Source organism: Littorina saxatilis, linkage group LG2 (assembly GCF_037325665.1).
Source record: "Littorina saxatilis isolate snail1 linkage group LG2, US_GU_Lsax_2.0, whole genome shotgun sequence".
Classification (NCBI taxonomy): Eukaryota; Metazoa; Mollusca; class Gastropoda; order Littorinimorpha; family Littorinidae; genus Littorina; species Littorina saxatilis.
Genome location: NC_090246.1, coordinates 42,024,881 through 42,039,880, shown reverse-complemented (window position 1 = coordinate 42,039,880; position 15,000 = coordinate 42,024,881). Strand labels below are relative to the sequence as shown.

At 42.4% G+C, this 15,000-nt stretch overlaps 1 protein-coding gene across 1 annotated transcript in view; it reads right to left on the bottom strand.

Annotated features, from left to right (window-relative positions):
• LOC138959021 (m-AAA protease-interacting protein 1, mitochondrial-like) overlaps window positions 1-15,000 on the bottom strand; it is a 69,085-nt gene that overhangs the window by 32,620 nt on the left and 21,465 nt on the right. The window lies entirely within an intron of this gene.

Below are 15,000 nucleotides of genomic sequence, written 5' to 3'. Positions count from 1 at the left end.
TTGTAAAAGTTGAGGCGGCACTGTCACACCCTCATTTTTCAATAAAATTGATTGAAATTTTGGCCAAGCAATCTTCGACGAAGGCCGGACTTTGGTATTGCATTTCAGCTTGGAGGCTTAAAAATCAATTGATGACTTTGGTCATTAAAAATCTGAAAATTGTAAATAAAATTATTGTTTATAAAACGATCCAAAATTACATTTATTGTATTCTTCATCATTTTCTGATTCCAAAAACATATAAGTATATTATATTTGGATTAAAAACAAGCTCTGAAAATTAAAAATATAAAAATTATGATTAAAATTGAATTTCCGAAATCGATTTAAAAACAATTTCACCTTAATCCTTGTCCGTTCCTGATTCCAAAAACATATAGATATGAAATGTTTGGATTAAAAACACGTTCAGAAAGTTAAAAAGAATAGATATAGAAAAGCGTGCTATCCTCCTCAGCGCAACCGCTACTGCGCTTTTCTGGATTGTTAATGTCACTGCCTTTGCCACGAGCGGTGGACAGGTCTTGCGGAAAAAATGCAATGCGTTCAGTTTCATTCTGTGAGTTCGACTGAGCTTGACTAAATGTTGTTGTATTTTCGCCTTACGCGACTTGTTGTTTTTGCTTTGTTCGTTATCTTTTATACCGCAAGTCGTTATTAGCCCTCGGCCATCCTTTCGCCTTTGTTGCCAGGGAAACACATGCCAAGAAAATCCAAAATTAACTGAAAACATTTCTTTAGTTCTGTATTGGGATTTGTCCAATTCTTAATATTATTTTTGTTTATATTTTTGTTCAGATTATTTCTACTCTACAAGTTATTGCCGCTGCCAAGCAAACACGTGCCAAGAAAATGTCAGCACTATTTTTCAAGTTTTATGAGATGATTGTACTCTCGTAAATGATTTTACTCATAGTTTATGTTTCTCAAACGTAAGAAATGCTAAAAAGTCAACTGGAGTCTAGCGCTGTTAATCATCACCACCATCATCATCTTCGTAACAGTCATTGTCGCCGTAGTCATTGCCCCTTCCTCCTCCTCCTCCTCCTTTGCCCTATCATCCTCCCTTCCCTTCAATACATCTCCTCATTGTCATAAACCGTCATCAGCGTGTTGCATTTTCTTTATTTAGCTTATTCTTTTTGTGTACCTTGTAACCTTCCTCTTTGAATTTTGGACAGACCACAGGCCACTGAGACCAAAACGGGGTAAGTGGGGTGGGGTGGGGGATGTGCGGGCAGAAAATGCCCCACTGGTTGAAATGCGATGTAATGCCCCCCCCCCCCCCCTCGGTTGAAATGCGATGTAAATAATATTATATGAAAAAAATGTATTTAAAAAAATAAATGTATACAAAAACAGACAACATAATTAGAGTCTTCAGCGTAAGTCATAAATTGTTTCAAGACGCAGAATCCGGAAGAGTGAGGTTGGTGGAGGAGGTGGGAAGCAGGAACTGTACACTTAAGAATTGATTGCCAAAACAGATGAGTGGCAAGGAAAAGGCACATGATCTCGATGCACAAGTTGTCAGGAACAACGATCTTAAACCAACAGTTTTGCAGGCTCTATGTAGGGGTCTGGTGAAGTTAAAAACAGAAAAAGCTGCCGCCATGTTTGAAACAATGAAATACCCGTATGTTGCGAGAAAAAAAAAGCTAGCAAGAGAGTCATCTGGTTTCGGAATGTTTTCATGGTGTCGTATTTTGCTTTGTAGGCATGCCATCAGCAAATTAAAAACAGGTTCCGATTGCTTTAAATGTTTGGCCAATATATTATCAAAGTTAACAAAATTAGTTGGATAGATACATGTAAACGCAAAAGGAAAATAAACAGTGACTGAAATGAAAACGCAGTGTGACAATGCGGGAGGTCTTTAGGGTATTGCCTCCTTTAATGTCAGTACTCTTTCGTCATATCATATCTGTGTGGCCTTGTTTTAGCGACACCACTGTGGTATGTACTACCCCATCTGGCTGGATTCATAGGGCTATGATCTGCACTCAGCGGGACAGCAGACCGATGCTTCCTATGCTGAACTGTGTTTTTTTTTAAAATTATTTAATTTCACAGATTGATACAAGTATCAGTTTAAAAAAATGATTGAATTCCAAACTGCACAGAAAACACCAAGGCCGTTGTTTGTCGGTATAATTATGTCCAACTGGAAGGATAGTCTAATTCCTTGTAAAAACCCAGGTCAGATTAAATGTAAAAAAAACCCACCCCTGATGTTAAAAAAAATATTTGGCCGACTCTCTCTCTCTCTCTCTCTCTCTCTCTCTCTCTCTCTCTCTCTCTCTCTCTCTCTCTCTCTCTCTCTCTCTCTCTCTCTCTCTCTCTCTCGAGTGGTCTGCCCTTACCACCGGAGAAGGACGCAAATTTCGGAGCTCCGCAAAATTTGATAAGTATCTTCTCCTAACCCAGCTACTATTGCCGACCGAAAATGTCACAAACGGGACTGCCACATCGCCTGGAACAGTTCCTGATCAACTTAGTTGACGAAGTTGGGCTATCTTCTTGGAAAATCCAGGGGGAAGGTGACAGTACAACAGTTGTGCTGAGGTTTGCTGGGCCGCCATCAGACCAAGCCAGCATAGCTCACTACAGGAAGAAAAGCAGGTCACAAGTAAAGCGTGATGAAACAAGAAGAAAGAGCTTCGTGCAACGCAAAGCAGCTGAAGCGGAACAGAACACAACGTCATCAGTAGAGGCCCTTGTCAACAATAGCCGTGCTTCTTCTACCCAGCACGTGCAGGATGTGCAAACCAGTGTCACTCACGCACCTGCCCACTGTGACACTGCAAGCTCAACCACGTGCGAGAATGTCAACCCTGGGGTGTGTCGTGCTGTGACGTCACAGACAGCAGACGACGAAACCACTATAGCTGAACTGGCAGCAACGGACCGTGAGTTTGAACCAGATGATGTCTACGACTTAGCCTCACACTGCTCAAAGAACGTGCGACTTAAAGAGAAACTGTTAAACAGAAAGAGGAACCGCACTCTCACAAAAGTAGTGTGCGAAAGAAAAGGTGGAAAGAAGACGCTGATTGCAAGGGGAGACGACTACGTCCTGACATACGACTGCGAAACAGCACAGACAACGTCATTCCAAGAAGAGGAGGAAACGCCCCCGTGTGTCCGGCGTCTGCCCCAAGTCGACCGCAACGTCTTCGGAGAAGAAATCGACCATCTCACTACTGACCTTCATGTCGTATCTAAACTTGTACAGTGCTACCTCCGTGCCATGCCAGACTGACTACTGTCGCAAAACTACAGGGCACACATAATTCATGTGTGTTTGTGACAAACCGCGATCGATATGGAACAATACCGTGTTGTTCGAAACGGAAAAGTTATTTCCCGACTTGGATTACAAGTTGGATGCTTCGGACCGAATCACGATGCATTGTTTTTGTGTAACAGACTGAAACCAATGTGTACACTGATGTTTGTGGATCGTTCGATTACCCAACCCCCCAGCACCCATTTGCTATAAACAATATGAGTTTTCGCAAATAAACATTCTGATTCTGATTCTGATTCTCTCTCTCTCTTTCTCTCTCTCTCTCTTTCTCTCTCTCTTTCTCTCTCTCTCTCTCTCTTTCTCTCTTTCTCTCTCTCTCTCTTTCTCTCTCTCTCTCTCTCTCTCTCTCTCTCTCTCTCTCTCTCTCTCCATGGGACACTTTGTTCTGGGTATCTGACACAATCAAAGACGGGTATATACAGATTAGTCAAAGAACGCTCTCGCCATTCAAAACACACACACACACACACACACACACACACACACACGCACACACACACACACACACACACACACACACACACACACACACACACACTCACTCACACGTACGCACACATCACTAACCCCAAAACAATCATCAAACAGAGTCCAGAAACAACAGAGAGGTAAATCCATACCGTAGTTCTAAACATCAAACAGAAAGCGAAGCCGTTTAGTATAGCACCAGAAACAATGGCAATGCAGCCCAGATCGGCTCAAAGTATATATCTTCCCCTGCCAGGAGAACATCGGAACTGTCTACAAGAGCTGCCGAATTTAGCAGCAAAACTTTTGATTTTTGACAGGCAGTGCTAAGATGTTGTTTTCCAGCCAGAGGTTGCAGACAGATTCTGTTGTCGTCGATATCGTTAATATGTCGACAATTACCGTTTTCACCAACAGCTCGAGGCGAGGGTGCGTCGGCCTTCGTTTCTTCTCTATTGTCGATGAAACAGGTGTTTGAGGGTTCTGCGTGACCAGATTGCTATATAGTGAAACTGTTCTGTTCTTGATCTTCAAAAGAAAATGTCCTTCTCGAGGAAAATATCACGTACACCAAAAGAAGTCGGTGGTACTTTTCGCTGACATGAATTTTGGCAGATTGATGCAGGTTACAGTTAATGTATTTATCAAAAGATACTACAGATTTATGCTTATTTTCAGTCTGCGATGTACTGAGCAGCCAGGCTTAAGATTTTTGGAATGTGTCAATATGGACGTTTGCCTTTATCCCCCAAAATAGTCTCGACGGTTTGCTTTCTTTGTTTTTCATTTTGTTGTTTTTAATAATTTACAGGATGGTTTCAAGGGGAGGAAGGAATCGTTATTATGTGGACTAATATCTTCTTCGCAAACTGCCTGACGCGAAGGTGCGCAGGTTTTCGTTTCTTCTCTTTTGTCGATGAAACAGGTGTTTGAGGATTCCATGTGGCTGAGTTTTTGCAGTGAAGCATCTGTGTTCTCGCTCTTTGATGATAGTGTCTCTTTTGAGGTTCATTAGTATGTCTTCAGCGCCTTTTGTGAGCATAGTTAAACTTCCTTTTGAACATAAAAAATGTTCTGGTCAGTTCAGGCACGTCCAGGTGATTTAAACCTTTGCTCTTAATCTTGAACGCAACAGTTTCCTCGCAGGCACATCACGCCTAAGTGATTTAAACCTTCTTCCTCTCGGTTTCGAGAGCTTGTTTTCAAACACAACATTTTAGCGTTATTGTTTCTCCTTTTGTCTAGCTAATCTAGGTAAAACAAATTCCGAGAAAAGGGCTTCATCTTCTTAGTTCTGAAACGTCTAAAATGTTGTTTTCTCTAATAGCTAAGTTGGTAGAACACTGGACTTTGGATCTTTGGGTCACAAAATGTTGTTTTCTCTAATAGCTAAGTTGGTAGAACACTGGACTTTGGATCTTTGGGTCACAAAATGTTGTTTTCTCTAATAGCTAAGTTGGTAGAACACTGGACTTTGGATCTTTGGGTCACAAAATGTTGTTTTCTCTAATAGCTAAGTTGGTAGAACACTGGACTTTGGATCTTTGGGTCACAAAATGTTGTTTTCTCTAATAGCTAAGTTGGTAGAACACTGGACTTTGGATCTTTGGGTCACAAAATGTTGTTTTCTCTAATAGCTAAGTTGGTAGAACACTGGACTTTGGATCTTTGGGTCACAAAATGTTGTTTTCTCTAATAGCTAAGTTGGTAGAACACTGGACTTTGGATCTTTGGGTCACAAAATAGAATCAAGGCCGGGACGGACAACTTTATGTAACGATGGACTCAAAGACGGTATCCATGTCCTACCCTCGTGTAACAACCTTTTAATTGGCACGCTAAAGACCTCGGTTATTCTAGCAGAAGTGCAGTGACTGATTACACTTAAACAAGCACACACCTACATGCATGTGTAGTGCGGTTCTTGCTGCTTCTGTACCTTTCCACTTGGAGCAAGCAACCTGAATTTCCAAGAATGAGATGAAATAAAATGAAGAATTTTTTTTTCTCACTGATTTGGAACAGTTTGTTGTCGGTGGGGTGGGGAAGGGGTCCTTTCTTCTCCGCGCCCGCCCCCCCCCCCCACCCCCTATTTCCATGCACCACCACTACCATCACCAAGTCCTGATGTACATGTACACCCAATTATTCGGTTAAAAGCATTTTAGCAATAAACAGACGTCAAACGAGGGGAACCCCTTAGCGTTTCTAATTGCTTCTTTGAATAGCATATCACACAACAGAGCATCGTGTTTAGCGAATGGAAAAAGCCTGCATGCGCGCGTTAATTCTTAATCTTTATATAGATATGCGATTGAGCGTGAGCCGATATATCTTGACACCTGCAAAGATGTTAACCTGGTTGGTTTATCAGTGAAAGAGAGGGGTAAAAAAAAGAAGATATTTCCAAACATGACCGATTGCATCATCTCGGTGGGATTTGAGTGTCTGGACCCAATAAACTTTCGAGTAATTCAATCAGTATGATTGTACCGTCTTCTCTGCGTGTTAAGATTGATAAGGTAGACAGCATAGGGAGTTTTAGATCAGGTTTATCGCTTAAGCACAGTTGTACCCAATCGCTTGTAATTCCATTTTACTGCTTTTCTAAGATATGTACTTTGTTAAGGTGTTGGTTGTTTGTGTGCTTTTTCGATTTAGAACGCGTACCTCCAAGAGTTTGTGGTAATCTATCTGTGTATACCATTAACCTAATTCATGCTTGGTGGTTTTTTCGCCATATCAACAGCCAGGTCAACATTTTGAAGGTGTTTGACCCCAGTATCTTAAACTTTTGAATGTACATGATTGTAGTGTGTTTGTTTGTTTTACCGCAAGTTTGGCTAAATGCTGACGTGGATGATTCTATTCGATCCAAAGTTTCATAGTCCTGTTTGATTTCTTGCGATGATGAGTATTTACTGAGCAACAGGAATTAACGTTTGTGACTTATCTCCAGCTAATGCTTTTTATATTTAGTCAAGTTTTGACTAAATATTTTAACATCGAGGGGGAATCGAAACGAGGGTCGTGGTGTATCTGCGTGTGTGTGTGTGTGTGTGTGTGTCTGTGTGTGTGTGTGTGTGTGTGTGTGTGTGTGTGTGTGTGTGTGTGTGTGTGTGTCTGTCTGTCTGTGTGTGTGTGTGTGTGTGTGTAGAGCGATTCAGACTAAAGTACTGGACCGATCTTTATGAAATTTGACATGAGAGTACCTGGGTATGAAATCCCCGAACTTCTTTTTCATTTTTTTGATAAATGTCTTTGATGACGTCATATCCGGCTTTTCGTGAAAGATGAGGCGGCACTGTCACGCCCTCATTTTTCAACCAAATTGGTTGAAATTTTGGTCAAGTAATCTTCGACGAAGCCCGGACTTCGGTATTGCATTTCAGCTTGGTGGCTTAAAAATTAATTAATGACTTTGGTCATTAAAAATCTGAAAATTGTAAAAAAAAATAAAAATTTATAAAACGATCCAAATTTACGTTTATCTTATTCTCCATCATTTGCTGATTCCAAAAACATATAAATATGTTATATTCGGATTAAAAACAAGCTCTGAAAATTAAATATATAAAAATTATTATCAAAATTAAATTGTCGAAATCAATTTAAAAACACTTTCATCTTATTCCTTGTCGGTTCCTGATTCCAAAAACATATAGATATGATATGTTTGGATTAAAAACACGCTCAGAAAGTTAAAACAAAGAGAGGTACAGAAAAGCGTGCTATCCTTCTTAGCGCAACTACTACCCCGCTCTTCTTGTCAATTTCACTGCCTTTGCCATGAGCGGTGGACTGACGATGCTACGAGTATACGGTCTTGCTGAAAAATGGCATTGCGTTCAGTTTCATTCTGTGAGTTCGACAGCTACTTGACTAAATATTGTATTTTCGCCTTACGCGACTTGTTTGTTTGTTTGTTTGCTTAACGCCCAGCCGACCACGAAGGGCCATATCAGGGCGGTGCTGCTTTGACATATAACGTGCGCCACACACAAGACAGAAGTTGCAGCACAGGCTTCATGTCTCACCCAGTCACATTATTCTGACACCGGACCAACCAGTCCTAGCACTAACCCCATAATGCCAGACGCCAGGCGGAGCAGCCACTAGATTGCCAATTTTAAAGTCTTATGTATGACCCGGCCGGGGTTCGAACCCACGACCTCCCGATCACGGGGCGGACGCCTTACCACTAGGCCAACCGTGCCGGTATCCGGCTAATGCACCATATATTTTAGATGAGTATCACAAATTGACCTGACTGTGTATCTTATACGTTAGATTAAATATCGAAGAAATATCGAGTTGTACGTTGGCAATCGGAGTATTTGTGTGTGAAAACTCTGTTATTTTGCGTGAATTGTTCGGGGTGCAGCATCCGGTTTACGCTGAAATCAAGTTGCAACAGCTGAGTTTAGAACAAAAGCTGATTGGGTATCTATATTAATCACAAGTTATGAATAATCACAAGTTATGAAATATCTTCTTCTTCTTGTCGATCACTCAGATGGAAACGCCGGTTCCCCGCGCAAATGTTGCCGTGCGCTGTAGGTCGTCCAGACTGCCATAGAGCTTCCCTTGCACCGTGGTCGCCTCCGCCCAGATCTGGCTCCTGAGGCCATCGTGTAGTGGGCAAGTCTGCAGCAGGTGTTCCGTTGTCATGCTGCCTGTTTGACAAGGGCACTGGTCTGACTGGCCAATTCTGAACTTGGTGAAAAGGTGGTGGTTCATTCGGTTGTGGCCTGTCCGCAGCCTGAATATGAGGACCTGCTCAGACCTTGTGAGCAGGTGAAAGGCGTCGTTTTTGTTGTAGTGTGGGTGCTGCTGCAACCACTTTTTGTGTTGATTGGCCTTGATGATGGTCTTGGCTTCTTTGAAGGTGGTTGATCTGTCATTCTGGTCCTTCGTAGTGCCCTCCTTTGCCAGAGTATCTGCGGCTTCGTTGCCTAGTATGTTGCAGTGAGAGGGGACCCATTGCAGCATGACTGTGTGGGCTCTGCACAGGGAGGTCAAGGCGGATGACAGGTCATTCAGTTCTTTGTCTCTGGCAGTGTCTAAGGCCTGCAGGACTGACTTTGCGTCGCTGAAGAACACAACGTTGTTGGAGGAGAGTGGACTGTGCTCAATGTGGGCTGCACCTGTCTGGAGCGCTACTGCTTCAGCCTTGAAGTTGGTGGAGTAGAGGCCGGTAGCGAGGGAGATGTGTTCTTCTTCTCGACCTCCTGGGTACTTTATGTAGATTCCGGCACCACCACTTCTGACAGCCTGGTCGGCAGATCCGTCAGTGTATACATGAGTCCATTGGCGTTGGGGGTAGGAGTTGTGGATGTGTTCAATGGTGAGAGACTTCAGTTCAGCACAGCTGTGGGAGTCTTTCTTGCCAACGCCAGGAATACTGCAGCGTATCTGGGGTCTTCCTTCATCACTCCAGCTTGGGTTTTCAAGGTATTGGGGGATATCTTTGGGTTGTTGGTCCAGGATATCTTGGTGTCTCCTATCCAACACCCTCGTCTGGTGGATGAAGCTTCCTCTCTTCAGTCTTCCTTTTGTTGGTTGGCACAGTCTGTCTTTCATGGGGTGAGTTGGCAGTCGTTTGAATTTAGCTGCGTTATGAAATATAAACTTATTGAAAATAGCCGTGAAAAATCTAGACTATCGAGCTCTATGATCTGGTCAGGAAAGGATCATACCTGAAAGAGATTTCTGTCGTATTGTGAACATTTTGGGGGCGAAGATACTGAATTCGGATATATCTAAATACACCTGGAAAATTACCTAATAGAATACCAAAATATAACTTAAATACAATATGAAAGCTGTTTAAAAGCAGTTGAGAAGCGTTATAGAAAGTTCTGAAAAAAATGGTTATTCTTGGCAATCGCATGCTTTCCTGCCATCATCTCGTTTGTTGAGTATGTTCAGGCTGAAACAGCAGCATTCAGGCAAAATTGAATGCATATTCCATAAATTGAATTGACCGAATACCAAAATAAAACATGGACACACAATCAATGCAAAACATAAAACACACTGTAAAAGGTCTTGATAGTGATGCCCCGCCAGCCTTGGACATTGGCATACTTCTGCGACATTGTTTTGGTCTTGTGTGTATTTTTCAGCATACAGCAGCTACATTCAGAAGAAAAAATAAATAAAGTTGTACCAGGCACTGACAACTAGATTTCTGAATAAAATATAAAGTAAAGACCTTTCTAAAAGCTTTTCAGAGGAATACCATATGATTGGAGAACTGGGTCTTCAGCAGCCTCGAATGTCATGTGTGCATTTTTCAGGGGACAGCAGACTCAGGAACTGACCTAACCGAATTTCTATTATAAATAATTCATAAATAAAACACAAATGCCTTCCAGTTGGAACAAAATCTGGAATGTCCCAAAACTAGGTCAATGCTGGAAATTGGCATACTTCTGTGACATTTGTGCGGTTTTGTGTGCATTTTTAGGGTGCAGTACCCTTCGCAGGCCTCTCTTTGGGGTGAAGTTTAATCTGTTTCATCTTGACTGCTTCAATGCATCTGCTTCTGCTTGCCTCTCTCGTGACATTTACATCTGAAAGATGCCGAGAAGCGATAGTGGTATTATGGCCCTGCATTTTGCCAAAAGAGTGAGAGAAAGAGAGACCTCAAAAACAACAATGATGTCAAATGAGGCGAGTCAGTGTTACAAATTTCGTTCGGTTAAGAAAACACTTTTTATATTTTTTTGTTTTGTTGTTGTTGATCTACGATGCTTATTTTTGACAAAAGTTTAAGTATGAGCACACCCGTGTTTATGGCTATACATACACGTACTCATGCATGCGCGTGTTCAAGCTAGCACGTGGACAGTCACACAGACGTAGGCACAAACACACACACACACACACACACACACACACACCCACACATACACACGCACGCATGCACGCACGCACGCACACACACACACACATGCACACAAACGAGCGCGCCCGCGCACGCAAATGCAGCCATACACCATGTCTCAAACATAGAGAGACAGAGACGGAAACGGGGACACAGAGAGAGACAAATAAATTTAACCTCAAAAAGTTAAATTTTGAACTTGCTGCTATGTGCGATTCCGTTGCACTCAGCCACCACGAAGAAATAAAGACAACGAACAACAATAATAGAGACACATTCTTTCACTTCACATGCTGTCTAAAACCATTTTACCGAATTCCTAGTATCAGATAAATATCTTTGCAATTGTTATCATAATTAAGTTATTCTTTTATCTCAAATCGCTGTGCTCGCAGCTGATGACGTACAAGACCCTACCAGGGAGCATCCAGTCTTAACATCAGAAATTGTGAAAGAAACAATTGAAAGTCAGCAGAGACTTTCTTCCGAGATTTGTTAAAATCTTTCAGCAGAGAAAGAGAGAGAGAGAAAAAAGTATCCCTTCACAGACAGCCTATTGGGAGCATCAGACCCTCCTCAAGGGGGACCGAGATTTACAATGAAAAGTCCCTTTGTGGGGGACGTATCAGAAGGAAATCTAGTAATGAGGAGGACCATTGTTTTTGTACCTTAACCAGACACGTGTTTCGACACTATTGTGTCTCATCAGTGGTCAGGTGTTACTGATGGCGAGAGTTGTCAACCCATGGTATCCAACTAAGAAGCAAACCACTCTCTGAATGGTAGCTTCTGTTGGCATGGGAGACTACCCTCATCTGAAAACCCCAAGGGGATATCTGTGAAGGGAAACACTTTGATTTAAGGCCAAAGTGTGGAATTGATATTTATTAAGAAAGAATTTAGAAATTTAGACAAGTTTTAACCAAGAAATTAGGTTAAAACAAGGGAAATTTGAAAAAGCCTAAAGGGAGGTAACTCTGTACCAGCCTGCAGATCCAGAAATGGGTACGCGAACAAGTTAGATCTAATTTTGAAAAGGTTAAACAGGAAAAGCGGTCAACTTTTCACTGCTGTTCAACACAGGACTTGGTAAAGAAGAAGTTTCTGCAAGATTTGTTCAATTGGATCGCTTTAAAGGCGATGCAACTTTCACGGTAACCACATTATAAAACATCAGAAATTGTGAAAGAAACAATTGAAAGTCAGCAGAGACTTTCTTCCGAGATTTGTTAAAATCTCTTAGCAGAGAAAGAGAGAGAGAAAAAAAGTATCCCTTCACATACAGCCTATTGGGAGCATCAGACCCTCCTCAAGGGGGACCGAGATTTACAATGCAAAGTCCCTTTGTGGGGGACGTATCACAAGGAAATCTAGTCCTGAGGAGGACCATTGTTTTTGTACCTAGACCAGACACATATATATATATATACTAGATGAATACCCGCTTCGCCGGGTACGGCTTCGCCGGGAAAAAGTCGAGCCGAATACCCGGCTGCGCCGGGGACCCGGCTTTGCCGGGTGTACGCCGGCTTTGCCGGCGCACCGCACGAAGGAAGGGAGATAAACGCGCAAAACACTGGAGAAGAGTAGTGACCTTCTAAAAATAGTATAACGGGAATATGGATTGAGCGTTGTCGACAGTGACCTTCTAAAAATAGAAACGGGAATATGGATTGACGCCACACGAAGGAAGGGAGGTAAACGCTGAAAACACTGGAGAAGATAAGGAAGAGTTACTGGAAATGAATCCAGAGAAAACCCAAAATCGGTTCAGCGCTGCGCGCTGAGAGCACGTGTTGAAATATCTCATCGATGAGGTTCTGTCCGGGATGTAGCTGAATATGGCCTCCAAATTTGAAAAAGATCGATCGAGAACTTTGGCTTGGCATCGCGGACACACACACACACAGACACAAGTCGTATATATATATAGATGTATATATGTTTATATGTATATATATGCTAGAGTATTTATCTGTTTCATCGCAATCGTTGCCGTTTTTAGAGTTGCTGTCGTCGTCATCATCGTCGTCGTTACAGAATACAGTCGTTGTCTTCATCTTCAGTAAAGGCAGAACCAGAAAGAAAAATGCTTCGGAGTTGTTCTGGTTTGTGTGTCAACGCAGATGAATGGTTGCCAAACCGAGTGAAATGGTTAGAAGTTCAAACGTGAGTCGATTGAAAGCTGCGGACCGGTCAGTAAATTTGAGGTAACATGCAGAAAATTAATATAAACAGGAATTGCTGTATAATACTCTAAAAGGAACACTCCTTCTCATGACAGTCCAGCTGATCGTCCCACATCTGGCCAGGCATGTTCATGAGATAATACCATCCCTCCCCTAGGTCACATACCAAAAATGTTCTGTGCACGTAGCATTAATTTCAAGTGTGACCAACATAATGTTTGCAGTCCAGCTTCGAAATGCATTGTCCAATCGCCCAAAGGTGCTGACGTCATTTATGAAAAGATTTCCCTACCCAGAAATCCAAAGATTTTGGAGATTTTAAAGAGTTCGTTCGGGACGATGAACCAGCCGGTTTATATAAAGGGAAGCAAGCGGTTAAAAACGGGCGTCGACAGAGCCAATGAAGGATAATAGAAACTTATAAGATCATATATCTCCAATGCAAGCCGCATAACATACACATCAGAGTTAGTTGTTCCGCAGGATAAAGCCGATTTGAAGCGTGGCACATGCTTCGCATGGTTTTGAAAAACCTTTTTTTGTTAAAGGGGCTCTGCTGAAAATCCTGACGGAGTTATTTCCGAACAAGCGCTTAGAACTGTACCCACGGAATACGCGCTATATAGGCTTCCTATTGATTGATTGATTGACATCGTCTTTTCTGCTTCCCTTCGACTGTCATACTTCCATTCAGCGTCTCTAGTTCAAGACATTTATATGATCCTTTTTCCTTCCAGAATTGTGCTCCTCCCTTCTCAAGAAGTCCATCATTCTCCAGGTATCCCTCTTCACAAGGTAAACTTATGATAGGTATGACTGCATAGCAAGTTTGATATCAAGCCAAAATCTCCCATGGCATCGATGACGGATTTTTCCTGAAATTTTTCATCGCCCTCCCTCTTGGCTCTGGCATTCTTGGTGCGGTGACCTTTCGCAGAGTTTGTTCGCACTGAGGGTGTGTTTTGCCGACAGTGGCTGGGAGGACACACAAGGAGGGAGATGATAGTGTTGATGATGATAGGTGTTCTTGGTATGTTTGTTGGCTGCTTACGCTGAAGACCAGAAGGAGAAGTGCTATCTCGTGAGGCTTACGATGACGACGATGATGAGGATGAAGAGGAAGCACACTTAGTTCGAGGATATACAACGAGGGAGAAGATAGAATTGGTAATAAAGACATTGATGATGATGATGATGATGATGATGATGATGATGATGATGATGATGATGATGATGATGATGATGATGATGACGATGAAGATGCTGATGATGCTGATGCTGATGCTGATGCTGATGCTGCAGCTGCTGCTGCTGCTGCTGATGATGATGATGATGATGATGATGAGGATGATGATTGGCGTTTTTTCTTCAACAACGATGATGATTGCGACGACGACGATGATGATGATAAGAATCGGTTTTGTCCGTTACAACGATGATGGCCCGGACTGGGGAGGCGGAAAAAGAACAGAAGGAGGAGGAGTTACGGGGGGGGGGGGGGGGGGGATGGGGGAGAGTAAGTGTCAACCGTCTTGGACATAACGGCGATGAAAACGGCGATCGAAGCCAAATACTGATTAAGATTTTACGTCTAGCATTAATTTTTGTTAATTGACCAGACGAGGTAAAATACTAAGGGGCATACCCTTGCAATGGTTGAAAAGTGATTTATTTTCCTTTGACGTTGAATAGAACCATCTGACGAAAACAGTGACATAAGTTGACAGAAAGAAAATTAAACAACCAGACAATAGCATGAATAGATCTGTAGATCATTGGGACCCCTTGGGTATTTTACCTCCATTCTCTTTCTTGTGAATCGCCAACAACAACAACGCCAACAACATGAATGGTAAGAAGAGAAAGACACACAAAAACGATACCAGACAGATGGAAAAATCATGAAGTGTTCCACCCATCATCACACAAACACACTTCCCAGGGGTGTAATCACCGTGCCCTCTTGTTCTTCCTTCTATCTATGATCTTATCCCCAACTCTGATAACCGGAGTCTGTGTCTTGTCTCTGTCTAAGCCGCACCAGCGCGCAGGCATCACTAGATAAAAGGAAGAAATCTCGAGAGAACTGCGGATGACAGACGCTGTCTGTGTTCTCCGAAAGGGCAACCAACACCTCCCTA